The following is a 21,741-nucleotide window of genomic DNA, read 5'->3' on the forward strand; positions in this document are numbered from 1 at the left end:
ATGTGATTAAGGAATGGCATGGATATTCAAGTGTATTTGAATTGCATTTGTTTGTTTTTGTCAATATTATGCTAAAATATACTTTGCTGAACTATATTTAAGTTCCCTAAGAAGAGCCAACCTTCAATTTTGAAAATTCCCAGTTTATTCCCATAAATTCCCGTTAATTCCCGTTTATTCCCATAAATTCCCGTTAATTCCCATGGAAAGTTTCCATCTTTGAAAATTCCGGGAATTTTGCAACCCTATTTACAAGGGCACCAAATACCAGAAACCGATGGTTGTAATTATGACATAGGATATACTTTTGGAAAGCGAAACAGAACTAACGGTGCCCATGCAATCAATTTTTATTCCGATACCTTTAGTTTGATGCTTATGCTCACATTGTGGGACAGGGAACCTCCAGGGGCACATACTGTAAACCACAGACATGCGCAAGGTTAAAGTTTTCCTGTGTCTTTTACTTTTGTAACATTTTCGAAAGCAATGGCTGCAAGTTTTTGTTTTTTTTTTACTTTTCCATATCTTAGTTAATATTTACAAGTGACTTATTTTCTATGCGCTGTTTTATTTTGGTAATGTGCAAAACAAGACTACCAATGATTCACTGGATTGCAGGGATGCTAAATTACGATACATACCTGCATATGTTAGTGTATCGTTTACTTGTATTTCCGCTGATGATTAACCTTAGCACTTATCGACCAGCTTGTTGTAACTTTGCTATACCAGATTAGAGATCTCCTGAGTCTTTTCTGTTTTGTTTATTGCAATTTCACTCATAGATTTTCACCTGTCACATACAGAGAAAACACGTAGGAGGAATAGTACACTACTGTATAAACATTTATAAATATACTAATGTTATGAATGGTGCAAACATGACATTAAAATAATATCTAAAGATGGTTTACACAAACCCACTACTCGTTCAGTATGCCTGAAACAACGGTAAGGGGCGGCTCCTCGCTTATGGACCAATTCGCTTAGCTACCTTTTTGTAGGAACGGAAATTGGTGAGGAGTGACTGTATTGTTCATAGCTTTGTCCCCCTGTTATCTGGTTCTCTTGTTTTTGCCAAGTTCTCTCTCTGTTCTAGCGTATTGTCTTTTGGACGGATGCTTCTGTTTTCCCCCCCACTAAATTTTAGGTTTTGATTTCTGCCTTTGGTTATAAACGCTGCACCTTGGGCAGAGATCAACAACTGTAATTAGACTTCTTTTACCAGTTTTACATGATTAAATAGAAAAGGAAATGTAACAGGATTAAAGAGGTCCTAAATTGTCTTACATTTTTAATAGCCTAAGACAATTCTGCCCCCCCACGTGCCTGTAGGCTTATTCTGGTTAACAGAAGATTTTTGTACTTAGCTTTCTCCAAGTCTTACCACTGTCTGCCTGACCATTTGCTGTGAAGTAATGAGCCAAAATACTCAAAGATTAAACTACAGTACTTCAAGATTTTGTCACATGCATAGTTATACTGGCACAAAATATCTGCCCTCCAGCTTCATTTCATGTAAAGACCCACACATGCAGCAGTTCAACCCAGGACCAGGACATTCAGGGTGGGTCAATCCTATAGGTGACATAAGCCGTTCCGGTGGCGAGGCATGGCGCGGGCAGAGAAAAGGAGGTAACGATCCACTGGCGGCTGAGACACAGGGGTGTTTATTAGGGAAACTAAAATACACTGGGTAAACTTACAAAGGAAAGGACCATGAGTGGTTAAAAAGCAAAATGGGGAAAACAAAGACTGACCACATAAAATAACAAAGAAACAAGGTCCAACAAGGCAACACAGAGAACAGGAAGAGGCAAGGGAACATAGCAAACTCAGTAACACAGTAACTTCTAACCCATTGTAAAATTCTAAAACACAGCTGTCGACTGGTTCTGAGGTGGAAATCTTCAGTGATGGGGACCCATCAGAAGACACGCTGAGTGGAAGCGTAAACACGCATTTAAGTACTCCCGCCGGGTGACTGCAACAATGACAACGATGGCAATGCCACTGATGCAGCCGCCTATAGCCAACTCCCACCAGGGAAAAGTATTGCTCCTACGTTCTACGAATCTGAAATACAAAATTTGCTGTGAAGTTTCAGTTGCCTCCTGGCTTTCCTTTCACTCAGATTTATATTTATGTCACATCTGTGCTTTTTTTACTTGGAGACTTAAAAATTACTTTAAGGTCTTGTTGACACATATTAGAAATACGAATTAGTATTCTGATTAATGTTTCGTACAGTATAGACAAAATATATGTTTTTGTTAAGCGACTTCGTTGCTAGCAATTTGACTCCTATACCTTCCAACTTGGCCCTTCTTTGAAGTCTCTGGACAAAGTGCATCGTTACCAGTATCTGGCAGTTCTAGGTCCTGTGAATCAGAAATACAAAATTTGATTTAGTGTCAGTTGTCTCCTGCACTGTAAAAAAACAATATATATACTGTACCATTTACAGTAAATTACTGACAAAAAGGTTTTGTTTTCCTTCCTTACTTTTCAAATGGGGCGCTCGTCTCTGCTCCGCTCCTGCGTTCATGGCTGCATCGCGTCATAACCAGACATTTTGCATAAAAAGCAGTTTGCTGGCAGGTAGCAGGAGACTAGTTAGACATACAGTACTTTCGTCCTGTGTTAGCTTTATGTACTGCCGACCCGTGTCTTAAATCAGCCATAAAATACCCTCAAAACAATTATTAATCATCCGATAAATTTGTTTCTTACCTCTTGGTTCCCTTGTTAGGCTTCCTTATCCATGAAAAGATTGGTTTTAATATTTTTGGTGTGGCTTTCTGGACCTTTCTTTTGAAAGCATACCTATCCTTTTCAATAAAAAATAATGATAAAATAAGCCTCAAGTATATTAAATAAACTGAATTAGTCTTATCTTGCCTTTCATGTCTGGGCATGCCTTGCCTAGTGAAAGTTTTTATTTATTTATTTTCTTTAAATAGAGGTTCCTGGTGCAATGCACAAATTTATGTGGTGCTTTTATGCATTTTAAACTTAAAAACACGTACCAGAGCTGTTGTAATCTTGATCAGAGCATTTATTATTTAGTGATTTTTTTGTTTGTTTGTTTTGTTTAAATAGAGGTTCGTGAGAAATGGCGCTTTCATGCATGTAAACGGCATTTTTAACTGCCGACCATAGGAAGGTTAACCCGCGCAAATTCAAAACGTGAAGCGGAGCACAATTTTACTGTAAAATGTATATATAATTACAGTTAAAACGTATCCCCGTTTGGAATTACACTCAATGTCAATTTGCAATCAGTCATTGTGAAATATACTTTAAAATACCGTAAGGTTTATTTATTTATTTACCCATGATGCATTGCAAACTACAGTTACGAATTGTAAAATGATAAAACGGTAATTTACGAATTAGTTATCTGGTTAATGTTTCATGCATTTTAAATTAAATGTACGTTTATGTCCAGTAACTTCGTTGCTAACAAGTTGACTCCTATACCTTAAAACTCGGCCATTCTCCGAAGTCTCCGAATTGTGACCGCTCCATCCCAGTCAGCGTCTTCTGGAGAGGATCTTCTTAGCCACCATTTCCTGTATTGAACTGCCAGTGATCCTTGCAATGCTCAGTGCTATAATTCTAAAATTGCCCCTGGCAGCTGTCAACTGGTTAAGTGGAAATCTTAAGCGATCAATGGCTACTGGCAGTTTGCCTCTGAACTGCTCATCAGGCTCCACCCTTCTACAGCTCTTCACCAAGAGGTTCCGGTAGGGACCCGTCAGAGCAAGCGCTGAGGGGAAGCCTAGCGACGCAATGAAGCGCTGCATGTACCCCAGCCGGATGACTGCAATTGTTACGTGCCGTAAGTGTTTGCAGGAGGTCCTGGCAGATTCTTCGGACTTCCCGCCCTCGTCGCCATTCGCCGGCTGCGTCTTCAGCTCCGCCCACAGTCTTGTCGTCGCCAGCATAGATATAAACACTAGATGTCGCGTTGAAAACAGCCGTCTATGGGAGCGTATGCGTCAACAGAGCCGCCATCTTGAGACGGGGTAGAGCTCCTTTTAAATGAATGAACGTCTATCAGGGCCGAGGTGGCTTAGAGAATCAAAGAAGTATAAATTCGCAAATTTGAGAAGCGATTTTTATTTTCTTGGTTCCTTATAAATGTCAGACATGTATTTACGACCGAGCCGCGAGTAAAATGATAGCGAAGCGATTTTTGTTAACATAGCCTAATTTTATGTTCAAAATGTAATGCGCATATATGTATTTTTTCCATTCGAAATAAAAAATTACACTCCTACTACATGCAGAACAATGCAAATACAAACACCACAAAAAAAGGCCAGCAACGTTAATTAAAAAACCCTGGCAATCTCCATGATAAGCCCCGTACGTAGCGTTACCACTCAAACATTTACATTTATGCATTTAGCAGACGCTTTTATCCAAAGCAACGGGCATTTGTATAGATTTGTAGAGAACTATAGACAACGAACTATACACAATACATTTTCCAGACAAGGAAGATACTTTTTTTTTTTTTACACTTAATATGAAAGATGAACATCCATTTACCTGCTTATTTGGAAAAAGAACTATAGACAGGGCAGGTCCGTATACACACAGGCAACTTGTATAGATATGTCAAGAACTATAGAGAATGAACTGCAATATATACAAGTGTCAGTACAGAAGCTGTGTCTTTCCTGTGGGGTGGGGGTCGCTGTAACCCACCAACAGCCTGCTTCTATACTGTAACTTTGGAAAAAGATCTACAGACAATGAACTAATACTGCATATACAGGTGTCAGTCCAGAAGCTGTGTCTTTCCTGTAGGGTGGGAGTGGGAAGACAGATGGAGGCGGTGTCTAGTATGTAGTATCCATGTAACAATACTACTTTACACAGTTTCTTACGCAACCTGCTGCTCTGTAGTTGGTAGAGGTGCACCGATCCGATATTCGGATCGGTATCGGCGCCGATCCAGATCTATTTGACGGATCGGGTATCGGCCATGCGTGACCGATCCACGTGCTATACTAACTTATTTAGTTTTTTCCAATCTCTAAAAAGACAGCTCCTATTTCGTGTTAAATCTATTTGTACAATCAATCGCACGACAGCTCTTTCCCATTTTACATGTGTTCTTTGTGGCATTCAAATCAAACGCTAACGCTGCCCATCAGTCTTTTTTGCTACTCAGTGGGTGTGAGTACAGTGACTTCCACCTGCTGAGACGTCCTGCTGAGTTTCCTGCCTAAAGATCATTTTTATTAGATCAGATACTGGTACTCACTGCTGACACGCCACCACCCTGGCCTCCTCAGCATCCTGCAACATAGGAGTCGATTATCACTACAGCACCATTAGTGTGTCAGTCCATCACATCACTGCAGTATTAACACCCAGCCAACCATATTAAAAATGCTCACCACCATGTGGTACACTGAGCAAAGGGCTGGATTCCCAAAGTGGTATCGGCCCATTGACTTTATTGACAGCCTTTATAAACAGTTATACAGAAAAAGTTTAAATGTACACTCTGATCTGATTTCTCTATAGATTGCTATAAATGAGTATAATTATACCTGCTCCAAGATGACCATTGCATATGTAGGATGACTCTGGTCATCTGGCAATTCTATGTTCTCTGAATCTGAAATACAAAAGTTTCAGTTGCCTCCTGGCTTTCCTTTCACTCAGATTTATATTTATGTCACATCTGTGCTTTTTTACTTGGAGACTTAAAAATTACTTTAAAGTCTTGTCAACACACAATTAGTATTCTTATTAATGTTTCGTACATTATAAATAAAATATACGTTTTTCTTAAGCAACTTCGTTGCTAACAATTTGACTCCTATACCTTCAAACTCGGCCCTTCTCCAAAGTCTCCGGACAAGGTGCACGGTACCAGCGGCCGCAATGGCCAAGCCTGTGCTGCACATGACCAGCCGAAAATTACCGGACGGGATAAAATTTAGAATCGCCATTGGAGCTGCACACAAAACACAGTGATCTCTTGAAACACAGTGATAAAAGGTTCATCCGATTTATAACCGTTCCTGTACGTAAGTTTCCCATTAGGTAGCCTTCTTATATATACTTGCTTCATTATACTGTCAAATAATTAAATTAATTAGAGTGATTAACTCGTGGCGGCGTATATTTATGGGTTTGTAGGAGAAAGCGCATGATCCGTACTGCGTGTGCACAGTTAACTCTGGCGGGAAAGGCGAAATCTTAAAACAGCGACGTTTGGCAGTAATGTTGAAAACATATTTTTGACAAATTTGGCACTGTTCTATTTGAGGATGCAAGCTAAAAGGCTGTTACCAGCCACCACTGTCCAATGTTTAATAGAGGACTTCCAGGCATTGCACAGCAACAACATTGAGCATATCTTATTGTTAAGGAAAATTAAAAGGCAAGGTTTCTGGGCAGCGCAGTTGCAAGCCTTGGTGGACGCAAGCCTGTCAGAATGTGAGGTGAGCATTAAATACAATGTGCGTCCCAGTAGGACATATCCCAGTCCCTGAAGGACCGTTCACATACTTAGTGATGGACTTTGTGGACATGGGAAAAGCAGGATACGGAAAGCGATACATGCTAGTGATTGTGGACGGGTTCAGCAGATGGGTGGAGGCAATTCCATCCATGGACAAGGGGGTGATGACAGTGGTGAAATTCCTGTTCTGAGAGGTGATACTGAGGTTTGGGATACCAACTGAAATAAGTTCTGATAATGGACCTGCCTTTGTGGGGAGAGTCACTAAGCTATTAATGCATACAGGATGGAAAAGCATTGTTGGCAGTTTAGGCCAAGGGAAGGGGGATAGCGAGATATCGTAGGGCAGAAATTGAATTTTTTCAAAAGTCTTATACTCATGAGTATTTTAAGAATAATGGGACAGAGGAGGTAGCCATCTTCTGGGGAAACTGTGGAACTGTTTGGGATGTGAAAGGCAACCAAGTGCAGAATGGAGAAGTATCGAGTATTCCGCTGGATGCACTAGAGAACCAGAGTGTGCCTCTGGCAGATACGTGGTGGCTGTGTGGTCAGGCAGGAGGATTGAGGCCTACTCTCCCCAATGATTGGGGAGCCCTCTGCACTAGGGTGATGCTAGCTAGCCAGGTGGATATATACTCTGAAAAACAGCCCTCTAGGTCCCACAGGTCTGTTGCGAAATACGAAGACGATCCCAATGTATACCTAGATGCTATAGGCCAGCCAAGAGGCATTCCAGACAAATATAAGGCAAGAAATGAGATAGCTGTAGGGTTCGAATCAATATTCATTTGGCCTACTGTTAATAAAAATGTGGAGTGGATAAATTATCTGTACTGTAATCAGCAGAGGTTTACCAACTATACCCGGGAAGCAGTGGCATCTCTGGGGGAACAGCTTCAGGCCACCAGTCTGATGGCATGGCAGAACAGGATAGCCCTGGATTGGCTTCTGGCGGAAAAAGGGGGAGTGTGCATGCTGTTTGGGGATCAGTGCTGCACGTTTATGCCGGATAGGTGGTTTACCGAGGCTATGAGGAAGCTGCAGGGTATACAGGATGAGATGGCAACATGAAGGGATGTTTGACTGGTGGTATACTATGTGGGGTAGTTGGAAACAAGCCCTTATGAAAACACTCTGTGTGGGTGCTGTGCTCATTCTTGCTCTGTTACTAATCCTTTGTGGTGTAGTTCCTCTAGTTCACTCCCTAGTGGAGAGAGCACTGTCTCGGCTGGCAACAATAGCTGCAATGTCTAAAGTGGTGGCAAGACCGTTTGGAGCGGCAACCTCCTGGACCAACACGGAAATGGATGGCGACATACTGTAGACGGCTTAGACATGCTCCTGCCCACAGCTGAAATTCAGCCGTACCAGTCGTGATTGCTCGACGCTGGAAATGCTGAAGCATGCTTGCCTCCCATGACATCTGAGACTTTCCTGCTCACAACAGAGTGTCTATTATAGTGGTCTACAGTGCTATCAGTTAACCTTTCAGTTATCCTTGTATTAGACATATATGTTTATGTATTGAGATTGTGTAGGTGATGTAGTTCTGGTGGATTTGTTTGCTCTGATTACTCCCACTGCTTATTTGATTGGTGATCATATTAAACATCCACTGGAGGATGAGATTTGGCAGTTTTGCCTCCAGCGATGAGAGATAGTTGATATGGTGACAGCCCCAAAAACACATGCTAATCAGGTAGCATGTCTGAGAGTTTTCATTGAACAGTATATTGAGTCAAGAGCCTCACTGTTTCCAGATACAGCACTGAAACCGAAGCATCATTTCTTACTGCACTATCCAGAGCTCATACTGCATCTTGGTCCACTCATTTGGTTGTGGATTTTGCGTTTCGCAAGCAAGCACACATTTTTCAAGCAGTGTACAAAGAAGCTGCATAACTTCAAAAACCTGAATAATACTTTGGCTGAGAGGCATCAGCTTCTGCAAGCGTATCTTCAGGCCGGCAGTCTCTTCACACCAAATCTTCAAATGCAGCAAGCTGGTGAGTTTGATATCTACTTGTACAGCCTTGGAACCCGGAAGCTGTTAGATTGGCAGGCATCTAACCGGCTGTTACTTACAAGGGCACCAAATACCAGAAACCGATGGTTGTAATTATGACATAGGATATACTTTTGGAAAGCGAAACAGAACTAACGGTGCCCATGCAATCAATTTTTATTCCGATACCTTTAGTTTGATGCTTATGCTCACATTGTGGGACAGGGAACCTCCAGGGGCACATACTGTAAACCACAGACATGCGCAAGGTTAAAGTTTTCCTGTGTCTTTTACTTTTGTAACATTTTCGAAAGCAATGGCTGCAAGTTTTTGTTTTTTTTTTACTTTTCCATATCTTAGTTAATATTTACAAGTGACTTATTTTCTATGCGCTGTTTTATTTTGGTAATGTGCAAAACAAGACTACCAATGATTCACTGGATTGCAGGGATGCTAAATTACGATACATACCTGCATATGTTAGTGTATCGTTTACTTGTATTTCCGCTGATGATTAACCTTAGCACTTATCGACCAGCTTGTTGTAACTTTGCTATACCAGATTAGAGATCTCCTGAGTCTTTTCTGTTTTGTTTATTGCAATTTCACTCATAGATTTTCACCTGTCACATACAGAGAAAACACGTAGGAGGAATAGTACACTACTGTATAAACATTTATAAATATACTAATGTTATGAATGGTGCAAACATGACATTAAAATAATATCTAAAGATGGTTTACACAAACCCACTACTCGTTCAGTATGCCTGAAACAACGGTAAGGGGCGGCTCCTCGCTTATGGACCAATTCGCTTAGCTACCTTTTTGTAGGAACGGAAATTGGTGAGGAGTGACTGTATTGTTCATAGCTTTGTCCCCCTGTTATCTGGTTCTCTTGTTTTTGCCAAGTTCTCTCTCTGTTCTAGCGTATTGTCTTTTGGACGGATGCTTCTGTTTTCCCCCCCACTAAATTTTAGGTTTTGATTTCTGCCTTTGGTTATAAACGCTGCACCTTGGGCAGAGATCAACAACTGTAATTAGACTTCTTTTACCAGTTTTACATGATTAAATAGAAAAGGAAATGTAACAGGATTAAAGAGGTCCTAAATTGTCTTACATTTTTAATAGCCTAAGACAATTCTGCCCCCCCACGTGCCTGTAGGCTTATTCTGGTTAACAGAAGATTTTTGTACTTAGCTTTCTCCAAGTCTTACCACTGTCTGCCTGACCATTTGCTGTGAAGTAATGAGCCAAAATACTCAAAGATTAAACTACAGTACTTCAAGATTTTGTCACATGCATAGTTATACTGGCACAAAATATCTGCCCTCCAGCTTCATTTCATGTAAAGACCCACACATGCAGCAGTTCAACCCAGGACCAGGACATTCAGGGTGGGTCAATCCTATAGGTGACATAAGCCGTTCCGGTGGCGAGGCATGGTGCGGGCAGAGAAAAGGAGGTAACGATCCACTGGCGGCTGAGACACAGGGGTGTTTATTAGGGAAACTAAAATACACTGGGTAAACTTACAAAGGAAAGGACCATGAGTGGTTAAAAAGCAAAATGGGGAAAACAAAGACTGACCACATAAAATAACAAAGAAACAAGGTCCAACAAGGCAACACAGAGAACAGGAAGAGGCAAGGGAACATAGCAAACTCAGTAACACAGTAACTTCTAACCCATTGTAAAATTCTAAAACACAGCTGTCGACTGGTTCTGAGGTGGAAATCTTCAGTGATGGGGACCCATCAGAAGACACGCTGAGTGGAAGCGTAAACACGCATTTAAGTACTCCCGCCGGGTGACTGCAACAATGACAACGATGGCAATGCCACTGATGCAGCCGCCTATAGCCAACTCCCACCAGGGAAAAGTATTGCTCCTACGTTCTACGAATCTGAAATACAAAATTTGCTGTGAAGTTTCAGTTGCCTCCTGGCTTTCCTTTCACTCAGATTTATATTTATGTCACATCTGTGCTTTTTTTACTTGGAGACTTAAAAATTACTTTAAGGTCTTGTTGACACATATTAGAAATACGAATTAGTATTCTGATTAATGTTTCGTACAGTATAGACAAAATATATGTTTTTGTTAAGCGACTTCGTTGCTAGCAATTTGACTCCTATACCTTCCAACTTGGCCCTTCTTTGAAGTCTCTGGACAAAGTGCATCGTTACCAGTATCTGGCAGTTCTAGGTCCTGTGAATCAGAAATACAAAATTTGATTTAGTGTCAGTTGTCTCCTGCACTGTAAAAAAACAATATATATACTGTACCATTTACAGTAAATTACTGACAAAAAGGTTTTGTTTTCCTTCCTTACTTTTCAAATGGGGCGCTCGTCTCTGCTCCGCTCCTGCGTTCATGGCTGCATCGCGTCATAACCAGACATTTTGCATAAAAAGCAGTTTGCTGGCAGGTAGCAGGAGACTAGTTAGACATACAGTACTTTCGTCCTGTGTTAGCTTTATGTACTGCCGACCCGTGTCTTAAATCAGCCATAAAATACCCTCAAAACAATTATTAATCATCCGATAAATTTGTTTCTTACCTCTTGGTTCCCTTGTTAGGCTTCCTTATCCATGAAAAGATTGGTTTTAATATTTTTGGTGTGGCTTTCTGGACCTTTCTTTTGAAAGCATACCTATCCTTTTCAATAAAAAATAATGATAAAATAAGCCTCAAGTATATTAAATAAACTGAATTAGTCTTATCTTGCCTTTCATGTCTGGGCATGCCTTGCCTAGTGAAAGTTTTTATTTATTTATTTTCTTTAAATAGAGGTTCCTGGTGCAATGCACAAATTTATGTGGTGCTTTTATGCATTTTAAACTTAAAAACACGTACCAGAGCTGTTGTAATCTTGATCAGAGCATTTATTATTTAGTGAGTCATTGTGAAATATACTTTAAAATACCGTAAGGTTTATTTATTTATTTATTTACCCATGATGCATTGCAAACTACAGTTACGAATTGTAAAATGATAAAACAGTAATTTACGAATTAGTTATCTGGTTAATGTTTCATGCATTTTAAATTAAATGTACGTTTATGTCCAGTAACTTCGTTGCTAACAAGTTGACTCCTATACCTTAAAACTCGGCCATTCTCCGAAGTCTCCGAATTGTGACCGCTCCATCCCAGTCAGCGTCTTCTGGAGAGGATCTTCTTAGCCACCATTTCCTGTATTGAACTGCCAGTGATCCTTGCAATGCTCAGTGCTATAATTCTAAAATTGCCCCTGGCAGCTGTCAACTGGTTAAGTGGAAATCTTAAGCGATCAATGGCTACTGGCAGTTTGCCTCTGAACTGCTCATCAGGCTCCACCCTTCTACAGCTCTTCACCAAGAGGTTCCGGTAGGGACCCGTCAGAGCAAGCGCTGAGGGGAAGCCTAGCGACGCAATGAAGCGCTGCATGTACCCCAGCCGGATGACTGCAATTGTTACGTGCCGTAAGTGTTTGCAGGAGGTCCTGGCAGATTCTTCGGACTTCCCGCCCTCGTCGCCATTCGCCGGCTGCGTCTTCAGCTCCGCCCACAGTCTTGTCGTCGCCAGCATAGATATAAACACTAGATGTCGCGTTGAAAACAGCCGTCTATGGGAGCGTATGCGTCAACAGAGCCGCCATCTTGAGACGGGGTAGAGCTCCTTTTAAATGAATGAACGTCTATCAGGGCCGAGGTGGCTTAGAGAATCAAAGAAGTATAAATTCGCAAATTTGAGAAGCGATTTTTATTTTCTTGGTTCCTTATAAATGTCAGACATGTATTTACGACCGAGCCGCGAGTAAAATGATAGCGAAGCGATTTTTGTTAACATAGCCTAATTTTATGTTCAAAATGTAATGCGCATATATGTATTTTTTCCATTCGAAATAAAAAATTACACTCCTACTACATGCAGAACAATGCAAATACAAACACCACAAAAAAAGGCCAGCAACGTTAATTAAAAAACCCTGGCAATCTCCATGATAAGCCCCGTACGTAGCGTTACCACTCAAACATTTACATTTATGCATTTAGCAGACGCTTTTATCCAAAGCAACGGGCATTTGTATAGATTTGTAGAGAACTATAGACAACGAACTATACACAATACATTTTCCAGACAAGGAAGATACTTTTTTTTTTTTTACACTTAATATGAAAGATGAACATCCATTTACCTGCTTATTTGGAAAAAGAACTATAGACAGGGCAGGTCCGTATACACACAGGCAACTTGTATAGATATGTCAAGAACTATAGAGAATGAACTGCAATATATACAAGTGTCAGTACAGAAGCTGTGTCTTTCCTGTGGGGTGGGGGTCGCTGTAACCCACCAACAGCCTGCTTCTATACTGTAACTTTGGAAAAAGATCTACAGACAATGAACTAATACTGCATATACAGGTGTCAGTCCAGAAGCTGTGTCTTTCCTGTAGGGTGGGAGTGGGAAGACAGATGGAGGCGGTGTCTAGTATGTAGTATCCATGTAACAATACTACTTTACACAGTTTCTTACGCAACCTGCTGCTCTGTAGTTGGTAGAGGTGCACCGATCCGATATTCGGATCGGTATCGGCGCCGATCCAGATCTATTTGACGGATCGGGTATCGGCCATGCGTGACCGATCCACGTGCTATACTAACTTATTTAGTTTTTTCCAATCTCTAAAAAGACAGCTCCTATTTCGTGTTAAATCTATTTGTACAATCAATCGCACGACAGCTCTTTCCCATTTTACATGTGTTCTTTGTGGCATTCAAATCAAACGCTAATGCTGCCCATCAGTCTTTTTTGCTACTCAGTGGGTGTGAGTACAGTGACTTCCACCTGCTGAGACGTCCTGCTGAGTTTCCTGCCTAAAGATCATTTTTATTAGATCAGATACTGGTACTCACTGCTGACACGCCACCACCCTGGCCTCCTCAGCATCCTGCAACATAGGAGTCGATTATCACTACAGCACCATTAGTGTGTCAGTCCATCACATCACTGCAGTATTAACACCCAGCCAACCATATTAAAAATGCTCACCACCATGTGGTACACTGAGCAAAGGGCTGGATTCCCAAAGTGGTATCGGCCCATTGACTTTATTGACAGCCTTTATAAACAGTTATACAGAAAAAGTTTAAATGTACACTCTGATCTGATTTCTCTATAGATTGCTATAAATGAGTATAATTATACCTGCTCCAAGATGACCATTGCATATGTAGGATGACTCTGGTCATCTGGCAATTCTATGTTCTCTGAATCTGAAATACAAAAGTTTCAGTTGCCTCCTGGCTTTCCTTTCACTCAGATTTATATTTATGTCACATCTGTGCTTTTTTACTTGGAGACTTAAAAATTACTTTAAAGTCTTGTCAACACACAATTAGTATTCTTATTAATGTTTCGTACATTATAAATAAAATATACGTTTTTCTTAAGCAACTTCGTTGCTAACAATTTGACTCCTATACCTTCAAACTCGGCCCTTCTCCAAAGTCTCCGGACAAGGTGCACGGTACCAGCGGCCGCAATGGCCAAGCCTGTGCTGCACATGACCAGCCGAAAATTACCGGACGGGATAAAATTTAGAATCGCCATTGGAGCTGCACACAAAACACAGTGATCTCTTGAAACACAGTGAAAAAAGGTTCATCCGATTTATAACCGTTCCTGTACGTAAGTTTCCCATTAGGTAGCCTTCTTATATATACTTGCTTCATTATACTGTCAAATAATTAAATTAATTAGAGTGATTAACTCGTGGCGGCGTATATTTATGGGTTTGTAGGAGAAAGCGCATGATCCGTACTGCGTGTGCACAGTTAACTCTGGCGGGAAAGGCGAAATCTTAAAACAGCGACGTTTGGCAGTAATGTTGAAAACATATTTTTGACAAATTTGGCACTGTTCTATTTGAGGATGCAAGCTAAAAGGCTGTTACCAGCCACCACTGTCCAATGTTTAATAGAGGACTTCCAGGCATTGCACAGCAACAACATTGAGCATATCTTATTGTTAAGGAAAATTAAAAGGCAAGGTTTCTGGGCAGCGCAGTTGCAAGCCTTGGTGGACGCAAGCCTGTCAGAATGTGAGGTGAGCATTAAATACAATGTGCGTCCCAGTAGGACATATCCCAGTCCCTGAAGGACCGTTCACATACTTAGTGATGGACTTTGTGGACATGGGAAAAGCAGGATACGGAAAGCGATACATGCTAGTGATTGTGGACGGGTTCAGCAGATGGGTGGAGGCAATTCCATCCATGGACAAGGGGGTGATGACAGTGGTGAAATTCCTGTTCTGAGAGGTGATACTGAGGTTTGGGATACCAACTGAAATAAGTTCTGATAATGGACCTGCCTTTGTGGGGAGAGTCACTAAGCTATTAATGCATACAGGATGGAAAAGCATTGTTGGCAGTTTAGGCCAAGGGAAGGGGGATAGCGAGATATCGTAGGGCAGAAATTGAATTTTTTCAAAAGTCTTATACTCATGAGTATTTTAAGAATAATGGGACAGAGGAGGTAGCCATCTTCTGGGGAAACTGTGGAACTGTTTGGGATGTGAAAGGCAACCAAGTGCAGAATGGAGAAGTATCGAGTATTCCGCTGGATGCACTAGAGAACCAGAGTGTGCCTCTGGCAGATACGTGGTGGCTGTGTGGTCAGGCAGGAGGATTGAGGCCTACTCTCCCCAATGATTGGGGAGCCCTCTGCACTAGGGTGATGCTAGCTAGCCAGGTGGATATATACTCTGAAAAACAGCCCTCTAGGTCCCACAGGTCTGTTGCGAAATACGAAGACGATCCCAATGTATACCTAGATGCTATAGGCCAGCCAAGAGGCATTCCAGACAAATATAAGGCAAGAAATGAGATAGCTGTAGGGTTCGAATCAATATTCATTTGGCCTACTGTTAATAAAAATGTGGAGTGGATAAATTATCTGTACTGTAATCAGCAGAGGTTTACCAACTATACCCGGGAAGCAGTGGCATCTCTGGGGGAACAGCTTCAGGCCACCAGTCTGATGGCATGGCAGAACAGGATAGCCCTGGATTGGCTTCTGGCGGAAAAAGGGGGAGTGTGCATGCTGTTTGGGGATCAGTGCTGCACGTTTATGCCGGATAGGTGGTTTACCGAGGCTATGAGGAAGCTGCAGGGTATACAGGATGAGATGGCAACATGAAGGGATGTTTGACTGGTGGTATACTATGTGGGGTAGTTGGAAACAAGCCCTTATGAAAACACTCTGTGTGGGTGCTGTGCTCATTCTTGCTCTGTTACTAATCCTTTGTGGTGTAGTTCCTCTAGTTCACTCCCTAGTGGAGAGAGCACTGTCTCGGCTGGCAACAATAGCTGCAATGTCTAAAGTGGTGGCAAGACCGTTTGGAGCGGCAACCTCCTGGACCAACACGGAAATGGATGGCGACATACTGTAGACGGCTTAGACATGCTCCTGCCCACAGCTGAAATTCAGCCGTACCAGTCGTGATTGCTCGACGCTGGAAATGCTGAAGCATGCTTGCCTCCCATGACATCTGAGACTTTCCTGCTCACAACAGAGTGTCTATTATAGTGGTCTACAGTGCTATCAGTTAACCTTTCAGTTATCCTTGTATTAGACATATATGTTTATGTATTGAGATTGTGTAGGTGATGTAGTTCTGGTGGATTTGTTTGCTCTGATTACTCCCACTGCTTATTTGATTGGTGATCATATTAAACATCCACTGGAGGATGAGATTTGGCAGTTTTGCCTCCAGCGATGAGAGATAGTTGATATGGTGACAGCCCCAAAAACACATGCTAATCAGGTAGCATGTCTGAGAGTTTTCATTGAACAGTATATTGAGTCAAGAGCCTCACTGTTTCCAGATACAGCACTGAAACCGAAGCATCATTTCTTACTGCACTATCCAGAGCTCATACTGCATCTTGGTCCACTCATTTGGTTGTGGATTTTGCGTTTCGCAAGCAAGCACACATTTTTCAAGCAGTGTACAAAGAAGCTGCATAACTTCAAAAACCTGAATAATACTTTGGCTGAGAGGCATCAGCTTCTGCAAGCGTATCTTCAGGCCGGCAGTCTCTTCACACCAAATCTTCAAATGCAGCAAGCTGGTGAGTTTGATATCTACTTGTACAGCCTTGGAACCCGGAAGCTGTTAGATTGGCAGGCATCTAACCGGCTGTTACTTACAAGGGCACCAAATACCAGAAACCGATGGTTGTAATTATGACATAGGATATACTTTTGGAAAGCGAAACAGAACTAACGGTGCCCATGCAATCAATTTTTATTCCGATACCTTTAGTTTGATGCTTATGCTCACATTGTGGGACAGGGAACCTCCAGGGGCACATACTGTAAACCACAGACATGCGCAAGGTTAAAGTTTTCCTGTGTCTTTTACTTTTGTAACATTTTCGAAAGCAATGGCTGCAAGTTTTTGTTTTTTTTTTACTTTTCCATATCTTAGTTAATATTTACAAGTGACTTATTTTCTATGCGCTGTTTTATTTTGGTAATGTGCAAAACAAGACTACCAATGATTCACTGGATTGCAGGGATGCTAAATTACGATACATACCTGCATATGTTAGTGTATCGTTTACTTGTATTTCCGCTGATGATTAACCTTAGCACTTATCGACCAGCTTGTTGTAACTTTGCTATACCAGATTAGAGATCTCCTGAGTCTTTTCTGTTTTGTTTATTGCAATTTCACTCATAGATTTTCACCTGTCACATACAGAGAAAACACGTAGGAGGAATAGTACACTACTGTATAAACATTTATAAATATACTAATGTTATGAATGGTGCAAACATGACATTAAAATAATATCTAAAGATGGTTTACACAAACCCACTACTCGTTCAGTATGCCTGAAACAACGGTAAGGGGCGGCTCCTCGCTTATGGACCAATTCGCTTAGCTACCTTTTTGTAGGAACGGAAATTGGTGAGGAGTGACTGTATTGTTCATAGCTTTGTCCCCCTGTTATCTGGTTCTCTTGTTTTTGCCAAGTTCTCTCTCTGTTCTAGCGTATTGTCTTTTGGACGGATGCTTCTGTTTTCCCCCCCACTAAATTTTAGGTTTTGATTTCTGCCTTTGGTTATAAACGCTGCACCTTGGGCAGAGATCAACAACTGTAATTAGACTTCTTTTACCAGTTTTACATGATTAAATAGAAAAGGAAATGTAACAGGATTAAAGAGGTCCTAAATTGTCTTACATTTTTAATAGCCTAAGACAATTCTGCCCCCCCACGTGCCTGTAGGCTTATTCTGGTTAACAGAAGATTTTTGTACTTAGCTTTCTCCAAGTCTTACCACTGTCTGCCTGACCATTTGCTGTGAAGTAATGAGCCAAAATACTCAAAGATTAAACTACAGTACTTCAAGATTTTGTCACATGCATAGTTATACTGGCACAAAATATCTGCCCTCCAGCTTCATTTCATGTAAAGACCCACACATGCAGCAGTTCAACCCAGGACCAGGACATTCAGGGTGGGTCAATCCTATAGGTGACATAAGCCGTTCCGGTGGCGAGGCATGGTGCGGGCAGAGAAAAGGAGGTAACGATCCACTGGCGGCTGAGACACAGGGGTGTTTATTAGGGAAACTAAAATACACTGGGTAAACTTACAAAGGAAAGGACCATGAGTGGTTAAAAAGCAAAATGGGGAAAACAAAGACTGACCACATAAAATAACAAAGAAACAAGGTCCAACAAGGCAACACAGAGAACAGGAAGAGGCAAGGGAACATAGCAAACTCAGTAACACAGTAACTTCTAACCCATTGTAAAATTCTAAAACACAGCTGTCGACTGGTTCTGAGGTGGAAATCTTCAGTGATGGGGACCCATCAGAAGACACGCTGAGTGGAAGCGTAAACACGCATTTAAGTACTCCCGCCGGGTGACTGCAACAATGACAACGATGGCAATGCCACTGATGCAGCCGCCTATAGCCAACTCCCACCAGGGAAAAGTATTGCTCCTACGTTCTACGAATCTGAAATACAAAATTTGCTGTGAAGTTTCAGTTGCCTCCTGGCTTTCCTTTCACTCAGATTTATATTTATGTCACATCTGTGCTTTTTTTACTTGGAGACTTAAAAATTACTTTAAGGTCTTGTTGACACATATTAGAAATACGAATTAGTATTCTGATTAATGTTTCGTACAGTATAGACAAAATATATGTTTTTGTTAAGCGACTTCGTTGCTAGCAATTTGACTCCTATACCTTCCAACTTGGCCCTTCTTTGAAGTCTCTGGACAAAGTGCATCGTTACCAGTATCTGGCAGTTCTAGGTCCTGTGAATCAGAAATACAAAATTTGATTTAGTGTCAGTTGTCTCCTGCACTGTAAAAAAACAATATATATACTGTACCATTTACAGTAAATTACTGACAAAAAGGTTTTGTTTTCCTTCCTTACTTTTCAAATGGGGCGCTCGTCTCTGCTCCGCTCCTGCGTTCATGGCTGCATCGCGTCATAACCAGACATTTTGCATAAAAAGCAGTTTGCTGGCAGGTAGCAGGAGACTAGTTAGACATACAGTACTTTCGTCCTGTGTTAGCTTTATGTACTGCCGACCCGTGTCTTAAATCAGCCATAAAATACCCTCAAAACAATTATTAATCATCCGATAAATTTGTTTCTTACCTCTTGGTTCCCTTGTTAGGCTTCCTTATCCATGAAAAGATTGGTTTTAATATTTTTGGTGTGGCTTTCTGGACCTTTCTTTTGAAAGCATACCTATCCTTTTCAATAAAAAATAATGATAAAATAAGCCTCAAGTATATTAAATAAACTGAATTAGTCTTATCTTGCCTTTCATGTCTGGGCATGCCTTGCCTAGTGAAAGTTTTTATTTATTTATTTTCTTTAAATAGAGGTTCCTGGTGCAATGCACAAATTTATGTGGTGCTTTTATGCATTTTAAACTTAAAAACACGTACCAGAGCTGTTGTAATCTTGATCAGAGCATTTATTATTTAGTGATTTTTTTGTTTGTTTGTTTTGTTTAAATAGAGGTTCGTGAGAAATGGCGCTTTCATGCATTTAAACGGCATTTTTAACTGCCGACCATAGGAAGGTTAACCCGCGCAAATTCAAAACGTGAAGCGGAGCACAATTTTACTGTAAAATGTATATATAATTACAGTTAAAACGTATCCCCGTTTGGAATTACACTCAATGTCAATTTGCAATCAGTCATTGTGAAATATACTTTAAAATACCGTAAGGTTTATTTATTTATTTATTTACCCATGATGCATTGCAAACTACAGTTACGAATTGTAAAATGATAAAACAGTAATTTACGAATTAGTTATCTGGTTAATGTTTCATGCATTTTAAATTAAATGTACGTTTATGTCCAGTAACTTCGTTGCTAACAAGTTGACTCCTATACCTTAAAACTCGGCCATTCTCCGAAGTCTCCGAATTGTGACCGCTCCATCCCAGTCAGCGTCTTCTGGAGAGGATCTTCTTAGCCACCATTTCCTGTATTGAACTGCCAGTGATCCTTGCAATGCTCAGTGCTATAATTCTAAAATTGCCCCTGGCAGCTGTCAACTGGTTAAGTGGAAATCTTAAGCGATCAATGGCTACTGGCAGTTTGCCTCTGAACTGCTCATCAGGCTCCACCCTTCTACAGCTCTTCACCAAGAGGTTCCGGTAGGGACCCGTCAGAGCAAGCGCTGAGGGGAAGCCTAGCGACGCAATGAAGCGCTGCATGTACCCCAGCCGGATGACTGCAATTGTTACGTGCCGTAAGTGTTTGCAGGAGGTCCTGGCAGATTCTTCGGACTTCCCGCCCTCGTCGCCATTCGCCGGCTGCGTCTTCAGCTCCGCCCACAGTCTTGTCGTCGCCAGCATAGATATAAACACTAGATGTCGCGTTGAAAACAGCCGTCTATGGGAGCGTATGCGTCAACAGAGCCGCCATCTTGAGACGGGGTAGAGCTCCTTTTAAATGAATGAACGTCTATCAGGGCCGAGGTGGCTTAGAGAATCAAAGAAGTATAAATTCGCAAATTTGAGAAGCGATTTTTATTTTCTTGGTTCCTTATAAATGTCAGACATGTATTTACGACCGAGCCGCGAGTAAAATGATAGCGAAGCGATTTTTGTTAACATAGCCTAATTTTATGTTCAAAATGTAATGCGCATATATGTATTTTTTCCATTCGAAATAAAAAATTACACTCCTACTACATGCAGAACAATGCAAATACAAACACCACAAAAAAAGGCCAGCAACGTTAATTAAAAAACCCTGGCAATCTCCATGATAAGCCCCGTACGTAGCGTTACCACTCAAACATTTACATTTATGCATTTAGCAGACGCTTTTATCCAAAGCAACGGGCATTTGTATAGATTTGTAGAGAACTATAGACAACGAACTATACACAATACATTTTCCAGACAAGGAAGATACTTTTTTTTTTTTTTACACTTAATATGAAAGATGAACATCCATTTACCTGCTTATTTGGAAAAAGAACTATAGACAGGGCAGGTCCGTATACACACAGGCAACTTGTATAGATATGTCAAGAACTATAGAGAATGAACTGCAATATATACAAGTGTCAGTACAGAAGCTGTGTCTTTCCTGTGGGGTGGGGGTCGCTGTAACCCACCAACAGCCTGCTTCTATAACTTTGGAAAAAGATCTACAGACAATGAACTAATACTGCATATACAGGTGTCAGTCCAGAAGCTGTGTCTTTCCTGTAGGGTGGGAGTGGGAAGACAGATGGAGGCGGTGTCTAGTATGTAGTATCCATGTAACAATACTACTTTACACAGTTTCTTACGCAACCTGCTGCTCTGTAGTTGGTAGAGGTGCACCGATCCGATATTCGGATCGGTATCGGCGCCGATCCAGATCTATTTGACGGATCGGGTATCGGCCATGCGTGACCGATCCACGTCCTATACTTACTTATTTAGTTTTTTCCAATCTCTAAAAAGACAGCTCCTATTTCGTGTTAAATCTATTTGTACAATCAATCGCACGACAGCTCTTTCCCATTTTACATGTGTTCTTTGTGGCATTCAAATCAAACGCTAACGCTGCCCATCAGTCTTTTTTGCTACTCAGTGGGTGTGAGTACAGTGACTTCCGCCTGCTGAGACGTCCTGCTGAGTTTCCTGCCTAAAGATCATTTTTATTAGATCAGATACTGGTACTCACTGC

The 21,741-nt window shown here is 41.2% G+C and overlaps 3 long non-coding RNA genes across 3 annotated transcripts; all 3 read right to left on the reverse strand.

Moving 5' to 3' along the window:
- Positions 1-1,657: 1,657 nt before the first annotated feature.
- Positions 1,658-3,355, reverse strand: LOC140588218 (uncharacterized). Its single transcript, XR_011989556.1, has 2 exons — positions 2,314-3,355; positions 1,658-2,079 (listed from the first exon to the last, which is right to left on the reverse strand). It is a non-coding gene; the product is annotated as an uncharacterized lncRNA (long non-coding RNA).
- A 6,633-nt stretch (positions 3,356-9,988) lies between these two features.
- Positions 9,989-11,397, reverse strand: LOC140588219 (uncharacterized). Its single transcript, XR_011989557.1, has 2 exons — positions 10,645-11,397; positions 9,989-10,410 (listed from the first exon to the last, which is right to left on the reverse strand). It is a non-coding gene; the product is annotated as an uncharacterized lncRNA (long non-coding RNA).
- A 6,714-nt stretch (positions 11,398-18,111) lies between these two features.
- On the reverse strand, positions 18,112-20,547 carry LOC140588220 (uncharacterized). Its single transcript, XR_011989558.1, has 2 exons — positions 18,768-20,547; positions 18,112-18,533 (listed from the first exon to the last, which is right to left on the reverse strand). It is a non-coding gene; the product is annotated as an uncharacterized lncRNA (long non-coding RNA).
- Positions 20,548-21,741: the final 1,194 nt, after the last annotated feature.

This window comes from Paramormyrops kingsleyae, chromosome 1 (assembly GCF_048594095.1).
Source record: "Paramormyrops kingsleyae isolate MSU_618 chromosome 1, PKINGS_0.4, whole genome shotgun sequence".
Classification (NCBI taxonomy): Eukaryota; Metazoa; Chordata; class Actinopteri; order Osteoglossiformes; family Mormyridae; genus Paramormyrops; species Paramormyrops kingsleyae.